An 8,399-nucleotide genomic window follows, 5' to 3' on the forward strand; every position below is an offset into this window, starting at 1 on the left:
AAACAGCAATGAACACTTTAACTCAAATAACAGAGAAGATAAAAATGCCCATCTGGCAATCAGCGGTTAAGAGCATCAACTATTCTTCCAAAGGTCTTGAGTTCAATTCCTAGCAACCACATGGTGGCTCACAACCATCTGTAACGGGATCTGATGACCTCTTCTAGTGTATCTGAAGAGAGCAATGGTGTACTCATATACATAAAATAAAGAAAGAAATCTTTAAAAAAGAAATGAAATAAAGAAAGAAAAAGAAAAGAAAATTGAATCCAAACACAGTAGTCATGCTCATGTAACAGACTTCAAGTCAAAATAAATGAGAATAGAGAATGATTATCACTACACTCAAAAAAATGCAAAAAAAAAAAAAAAGTCATTCTGCACATATGTAAAATACAAATGTTACGGACATAAAGGGGCAGTTTGGCCCAAGATAACAATGGCCAGACATGATTACACTATGCCAGCTCAACACATAGTAAATTATGTGAGGAAACAGAATCAATAAAAAAACATCAAATTAAACTGCATTATAGATCAAATGTGCTTAATGGGGATAAATTGAATATTTTATCCAACTGAGTGCTCTTTTCAACAGTACATAAAGTAGATCACATTCATAACACAAGTCAAATTTTAATATATAGGAAAAATCAGACAATATTTTGGCATTTCTTCAGACCATAACAGGTTAAAACTAGAAATTCACAGTAATAGAAACTACACAATTACATAGATATTGAACAATACAATATTAAATAATCCCTAGGCAATTAAATAAATCAAAGTTAAATTTTCTAGGATCAAATGAAAACAGAATGTGTGAGATACATCAAGAATAATTATAGGAGAATTTTTATAGCTAAGTGCCTACATCTTATTAAAAAAAAAAAACAGGGATCTCAAGTAAATAAACTAATGATACCTTCTAAGGCTTTCAAAAAATAAGATTAAGCTTAATTCAAACCCACAAAAAAAGAAAGAAATTATAGATACCAGGACTGGAAGTACAGAATTAGGGCATAAAAGGATACTACAAAGGATCAGTGAAACAAAGATTTGGACCTTTGGGAAAAAAATGAATGATAGTGACAATCCCTTATTCAAACTGACCAAAAGAGAGAAGAATCAAATAGTTAGACTTGAAAGGAGGATAGTACAGCAGATATCATTGAAAAACTGAAAGGGGATATTGCAACAGAATATACCACTGAAATACAGAAAATCATCAGTCAATGTTTTGAAACTTTATCCGTCAACAAATTTGAATTTTTTCCCCAGAAGAAATGAGTAAACTTCAAATGTACATGACCCACCAAAACTAGACCAAGAAGGATGGAAAACAGCCTTAAAGTATCCATAATAAGCAATGAGATTGGCTCATCAATTACACATCTCCCAACAAAGATCACAGAGGAGGGCATTATGTAAGCGCCAGAAGTGAGAAGAGTGTTGTGAAATGCTCTCCTGAAGACATAAGTGACTAACGTCCCCGTGAGCTCACAGCAGTCCTGCACAAGATCAAGCCAGTCAGCATTCCAGCAAGAATGGAGAGACCTGACCCTCCTGTTACTATAGTGCTATAGAATAACTGGAAATCAGATCTTGTGGTCCTTCCAACACTGCTCCTTTTATTCAAGGTTGTTTTGTCTACTTGAGGACTTTATGTTTTCCTGAGAATTTTAGAGTTATATTTTCTGTTTCTGTCAAGAATGTCATAAGTAATTTTAATGGGGGCTGAACTGAGTCTGGATCGTTTTCAGTAATGTGGCCAGTGAGCCATATTAATTCTGCCAATCCACAAACATGGAGGGTTCCTCCATCTTTAGTGTTGTCTTCAGTTTCTCTGCTCAGTGTTCTATAGCTTGCACTGTAAATGCTTTCCCCTTTTTGATGTATGAGTATTTCTGGGTATTTTCTTCTTTGTGCGCTATTGTAAATGACTTTTTTTTTTGGTTTTTCGAGACAGGGTTTCTCTGTATAGCCCTGGCTGTCCTGGAACTCACTTTGCAGACCAGGCTGGCCTCGAACTCAGAAATCCACCTGCCTCTGCCTCCCGAGTGCTGGGATTAAAGGCGTGCGCCACCACGCCTGGCCCTGTAAATGGCTTTATTTGTTCCAGTACCTTTCTAAGTGGGCTCATTGCTGAGGCATGTTGATGTACCTTGCTGAATTCTCAGATCTAAGTCCTTTGGTGGCTCTAGAAAAAAGTGACAGAGGAACTAGAGAAAGAATCCAAGGAGCTGAAGGAGTTTGCAGCCCCCTAGGAGGAACAACAATATGAACTAACCAGTACCCCTAGAGCTCCCAGGGACTAAACCACCAACCAAAGAGTACACATGGCGGGACCCATGGCTCCAGCCACATATGTAGCCGAGGATGGGCCTTGTCTTGTCATCAATGAGAGGAGAGGCCCTTGGTCCTGTGAAGGCTCTATGCCCCAGTGTAGGGGAATGCCAGGGCCAGGAAGCAGGACTGGGTGGGTTGGGGAGCAGGGGGAGGGGGAGGGGATAGGGGGTTTTGGAGAGGAAACCAGGAAAGGGGATAACACTTGAAATGTAAATAAAGAAAATATCTAATAACAAAAGGAAGAAAAAGAAAAAAGTGACATGAAAGTAGAAAGGGGATAGTTGAGGTGAGAAAAGAGGTTAGGGGTGGTGAGAAAAATGAGTTAATGTGGACAGATATAATCAAAGAACATTACAGTAATAAAATGAAATCCAATGTCACATGCTATAAGTATATAATAGCAAAATTATAAAAACTGGGGCTGGAGAGACAGCTCAGCAGCTAAGAGCACTGGCTGCTCTTTCAGAGAACCCAAGTTCAATTCTCCAGTACCCATATGGTGGCTCCTAACTGTGTGTAACCCCAGCTCCAGGGGTTCCAGTGAACTCTTTTGACCATCTCAGACACTATACACAAAGAGCACACACATTTATACAGGCAAAAACACTCAATGCAAAAAAAAGTTTTTAAGTATATTTAATTTTAATCTATGCTAGAAAAATAAAAATAGGAAATTAACCAAAACACTTGAAATAAGTTTTTAAGTATTTAAAAGGTAAAATGCCATAGGATTTGCATAAGTCATTTGTATCCTCCCATATACTTAAATAGGCTCTAGGTGACTTATAATACCTGATGGAATACAAATGCCTCCTAAATAGCTGATACACTGTTGGAAATAGTTACAAGAAAATACATTTCCAATTCAGACAGTGTTTTTTCTGGAAATTTTCTATGTGGAATTCAGAAAGCCCCAACTCCCATCACTCGACATTGAGATTAGATCTTCTGGAGGTGGGAGATGAGATGCTGCCAGAATTCTCAATCTCTGTCCTTTGAAAGTGACTCCTTGGGGTGTATAGGTCTATGTCTGAATGAGAATACTCAAATTCAGAATTGCTGAGTGTTAGCGTGTGGAGACCCTCAACCAACAACTAAGTCAAGTGGTTTCCAAATGATTCTACAAGAGCCAGCGAGTTGGCTAATCAGGTAAAGGTGTCTGCTGCCAAGCCTGATGACTTGAGTTCAATTCTGAATATCTACATGGTGGAAGGAGAGAACCTGACCCCCATGTGCACAACACACCTGTGCCCTCATACACAAAATAATACTGATGCAGTTCAACAGTCCTTAATGCTTTTACAGAGGTCTAAGGTTGTATTTAATATAGGAAGCAGGAGTCCCCAAGTTTGGTTAGAGACACAAGCAGGGATGCTAAGTGAGCCAAACCGGCACCCCTGTTTCCACATGATCACCCACCCCTCATATAATTAATATAAATATTGAGGTTACAAAGAGTCTGAACCTACCATCTGAAATTTGAGGTCTCCTTCAAGCCCCACTTTCTGCTCAAGAAAAAAATAAGGCTTTGGAGGAATGTTCTCAGGGTCCTGACAGAACCAGTTTAGGATACACATGTGTGTACACATGCACGAGCACACATACACACACACACACACACACAGCCTGCCTTTATACATGTGGAGAGAGAGAGAGACAGAGAGACAGAGAGAGACTGACTCTAACCCTGGCTGTCCTGGGACTCTATGTAGGCAGCTGTATCAGGCTCCTGCCAGCAAGCACTTGTTGGCATCCACAATAGTGTCTGGGTTTGGTGATTGTATATGGGATGGATCCCCAGGTGGGGCAGCTTTCCCTGAGAGTTGTTTAAAATACTCACTCTGGGTTTCCACCCCACATGACCTAAAATCTGTCACTGGGATCTCTTGAGTTTCTGTCTAACAAGCTGGCATAAAAGTTTAGACAGGTGACTCTATAGAGTCTGGGGAAACTGAGGCCCTCACAAACCCTTCCTGTAAAGCTTTCCCATCCCACTGGCTCTGCCAAGCTAACCCAGTGTTCTGGGAAGTGGGAACAGAATAGTATATGCTGAGCAAAATCCTCTTATCGAACTGGAGCCCCCACAAAACATTGTAATTAGACAGCACAGAGAATTACCACAAATGGAGCAGAGGCTACAGTATGAAGCTCTGGGTCTGCAGACTATGTGGGAGAGCAGGACCAGCAAGAAACAGATCGAATCCCAAGTGAGGGCAGTGGGAAGAAAGCTCAGGTCCATGAACAACCCCAGCTCACTTCTGCTTCTCTCCCCGATACTCTTCCCAGTCTGCCATCCCATCCAGCAAGGACAGAGAGCAATGCGAACTTCATCTCTTGCCCCATTAAGTGGCAACGGCTTGAAAGACACTTTCTCCTTGAACTGGCTTAGCAACTTGATTTAAAAATGAAAAGCTTCCTGATATTTTTCTGCAGACCTCTTGAATCAGAATTCACAGGAGTGGAACCCTGGAATCTATATTTTTATAAAGATCTCCATTGATTTTCATGCTGTCAGTACCACTCCAAACTGTTATAACAACTAAATTTGGGAGCCTCCACACGTGTCCAGATTGAAGGGTCCTGGTTCTATTTTAAAACATTGAGGGAGGAAGAATAGGGGGTGAAGAAAAGGGTGGAGAGCCTATTTTTTCTTTAAAAGAGGAGGCCTAAAAGGAGCAGAATTAGACAATTGGGCTGGGATGATAGATGGCTCAGTAGACAATGTCATGCAGACCTGAAGACCTAAGTTCAGATTCTCCAGAACCTATGTAAAGCCAGGCATGATAGCATAGAGAATCCCTCAAAGCTCAAGGGCCAGCTAGCCTGGTTCGCACAGCAGAAAAACAACTGAATCCCTGTCTCCAAACAAGGCAGAAGGTGAGGACCAACACCTGAAGGTTTCCTCTGACCTTCAGATGGGAACTGCAACATGTATCACACACACACATATACACATGCACACATGCATGTGCACTCACACAGAGAAAGGGAGGGGACAGAATGATTTGAAAATCACAGTTTTGCAACCAACAATGAAAATGAGAATCTGATAAGACGATCCACCCATTCTGTGGAAGGCTGATAGAGAACCCAGTTACTGCACAACCAGGCCAATGACAAAGATGTTGGGACAACTTGCTGGTATATAAACAAAATATGTTCAAAAAAGAAATCCAAATGATGGGTGAATACCCATAATGCCAGAGCTGGAGTGGTTGAGGCAGGGGGATAGCAAGCTCCAAGCTGTTCTCAGATAGTATGCAAACCTCCCATCAGCCCATCCATGTCATACTGAACGGTTTCTAGAAAGTGTAATAAACACAATGCTATGCTCACAGTAGTAATTAGATAAAGATAGCAACATTGAGCTATGGCTGCATGTTTAATTAATAATTAAATCCTACATAGAAGACTCGGAAGAAAACTTGTTCTGCATGCATGAGGGCTTGAATTCAATCCCTAGAACCCACGTTTTTAAAACAGAGAGCCAGGCATGGCAATGTGAACTTATAATTCCAGCAATGGGGAGATAGGGACAGGAGAATCTATGAGACTCGTGGGCCAGCCAACCTGACCTATGTGGTAAATTCCAAGCTTTACAGTAAAGTCCAGAGATACTGTCTTTGAAAAGAAAGTAGATGATGCCTGAGGAACAACATCTGACACTGATCTCTGGCTGAATCGACCAAGGCAGACAGTGTGCACATGCGCCTGCACGCACATGTAGCCATGCATGTACTCAGACAGTAAAAACAAAGCAGATTCTTCTAAGACCTTATTCCACTCGAGGGGTAACCTGCATGCTACTATCTTAATCCCTATGGAACCCTTAAATGTGGCTACTATCATCACCCACACACACACAAAGAAACTGAATCTAGAAGAGCCAAACACCTCACCTGAGCCTTGCAGATAGTCAATGGAGGAGCCTGCCTCCTCCGGTAGGTGTAGAGAAAGACCCTGGGAAGCAGAACCAGTTTTTGTTCCTCTTCCAGCAGCTGTTTAATGGTGGCGATGCCAGAATCCTTGCTTTGAACAGGGGGGCAATCTAGAGGGCCAGGGAGATTTTCATTGTGTGAGTTCTCCTTTCCTTTTACTTGAACATAGGAGGTGGGGCTGAAAACATCTAGGTCCAGACCTTTGACAGTGATGTCCAACCCAAATGAATCTGTCTTCCTTGGCCCCCAGATCCAACTGAAACTCACAGGAACCACATTGTCATTAAGAGTTATGGAGACTGGGAAGGGGGACAACATTTGAAATGTAAATAAATAAAATAACCAATAATAAAAAGAAGACCCTGAGCTCAATGTTAGCCTTACCACTTGGGGAGCCCTTGGGCTTTCTATGCCTGAGGCTGATCTGCAAAGTGAGACCATGCTCAGGTCTCCTCCACAGGGGAAGACTGCTTCCCACTCCAAGCAGGCAATGAACAAATGTTCGATTCTAACCTATGCACCCTGCCAAGATTTCCCCCATCTTCCAGGTTCAGAGCTCATTGGCCAGTGAACTGCAACCACAATCAGCCAGTTCCTGAAGCCCACCAGCCACCTAAAGCACTTGTTGCTTGGATTAATGTGCTGTCTGGTGATGGCTCTCTCCCTGAGGATTACAACTCTGCTAGAATGCAGACGCAGAAGCCAGGAGCTTGCCCTCCTAGTCTAGATACTGAATAGCACACAATGTAAATGTCTCATCCTGCAATTGCTCGTGGACATACCTAAACGAAAGCATGGCACCACTCTATGAGTCAGAGTAGCTAGCAGCCTGGGGACATCCACGACACCGAATCCACTGGAGTGTGACCTGTAGGAGACACTGCAAAGCCCAGCAGATCCAGGGGAAGAGATCCAAACCCCAGATGAAACCATTTTCCTACCTCTCCTCTCTGCTTTGCCAGGCCAAGGACTGAACATGTCCTCTTTGTGATTTGTGATGTCTCAGTTGGCATAGGGGGAGTGAAGCAGCAGCAGCCAGAGCGGCAGCAACAGAGTCTGCAAATGCAGCAGGCTGGCCAGCCTGCTCGAGAGATGCAGGCTGATCAAGGAGCCAAGGGCCCGTTCCCCTGGGCACAGCCCGCTGCTGCGGCTGACCACAGTAATTCATCATGTTTAAAAACTCACCCATGGGAGGGACTCTGGAAGAGGCAGAGAAGCCAAGCGATAGGTTCTGAAGGGAAGGAGTGTGTGTGTGTGTGTGTGTGTGTGTGTGTGTGTGTGTGTGTGTGTGTATGTATGTGTATCTTCCATCAATTGTAAAAAAGAAATGATAAGAAGCAGTCAATCTGCAGGTTACAACACAAACAAGATCTAGAAGGGAACTCCTCTGGAGTAAACAGTCAAAACAATCTAAAGAAAATTAACCTCCCTATGAAACAAATTCCCCTTTTCCTCCTATAGGAATACCTACTTGTTCTTACGCTTTACACCCTACTCCCTGTGTGAGGAGTGAGCTCAGGCTGGAGGGTATCCCAGCCATTGAATGACCTTGGAGAAGCCACTTATATTCTTTTCTCTCTCCTCTTCTTCCTCTCCCTCTTCTCTTCCTCCCCCACCCCTCCCCTCCCCCCTCTCTGTATAGAAGTGCATATGTGTGTGTGCGTGTGCATGCATTTGGATACCAGAGGTCAATCTCAAAGCTCTCTCTCTCTCTCTCTCTCTCTCTCTCTCTCTCTCTCTCTCTCTGTGTGTGTGTGTGTGTGTGTGTGTGTGTGTGTGTGTGTGTGTGTGTGAACAAGTAAAGACACCAGAGACCAACCTCAACTCTTGTTCCTCAGACACTCTGCTCCTTTTCTTTTTATTTCAGTTAGTTCATCTTATTTTATGTGTATGGGTGTTTAGCCTGAGTATATGTCTGTGTACCATGTGCATGCCTGGTGCCTCCTAGAGGCAAGAAGAGGGCATTGGGTCCCCCACAATTGGACTTACAGACAATTGTGAGCTGTCATGTGGGTGCTGGAAATCAAACCCAGGTCTTCTGGCAAAACATTAAGTGCCCTTACCTGATGAGCCATCTATCCAGACCCTCTGCACTTTGTTTTTTTGTTTTTT

This window comes from Mus caroli, unplaced genomic scaffold, assembly GCF_978045245.1.
Source record: "Mus caroli unplaced genomic scaffold, Mus_caroli_1 scaffold_13, whole genome shotgun sequence".
Classification (NCBI taxonomy): domain Eukaryota; kingdom Metazoa; phylum Chordata; class Mammalia; order Rodentia; family Muridae; genus Mus; species Mus caroli.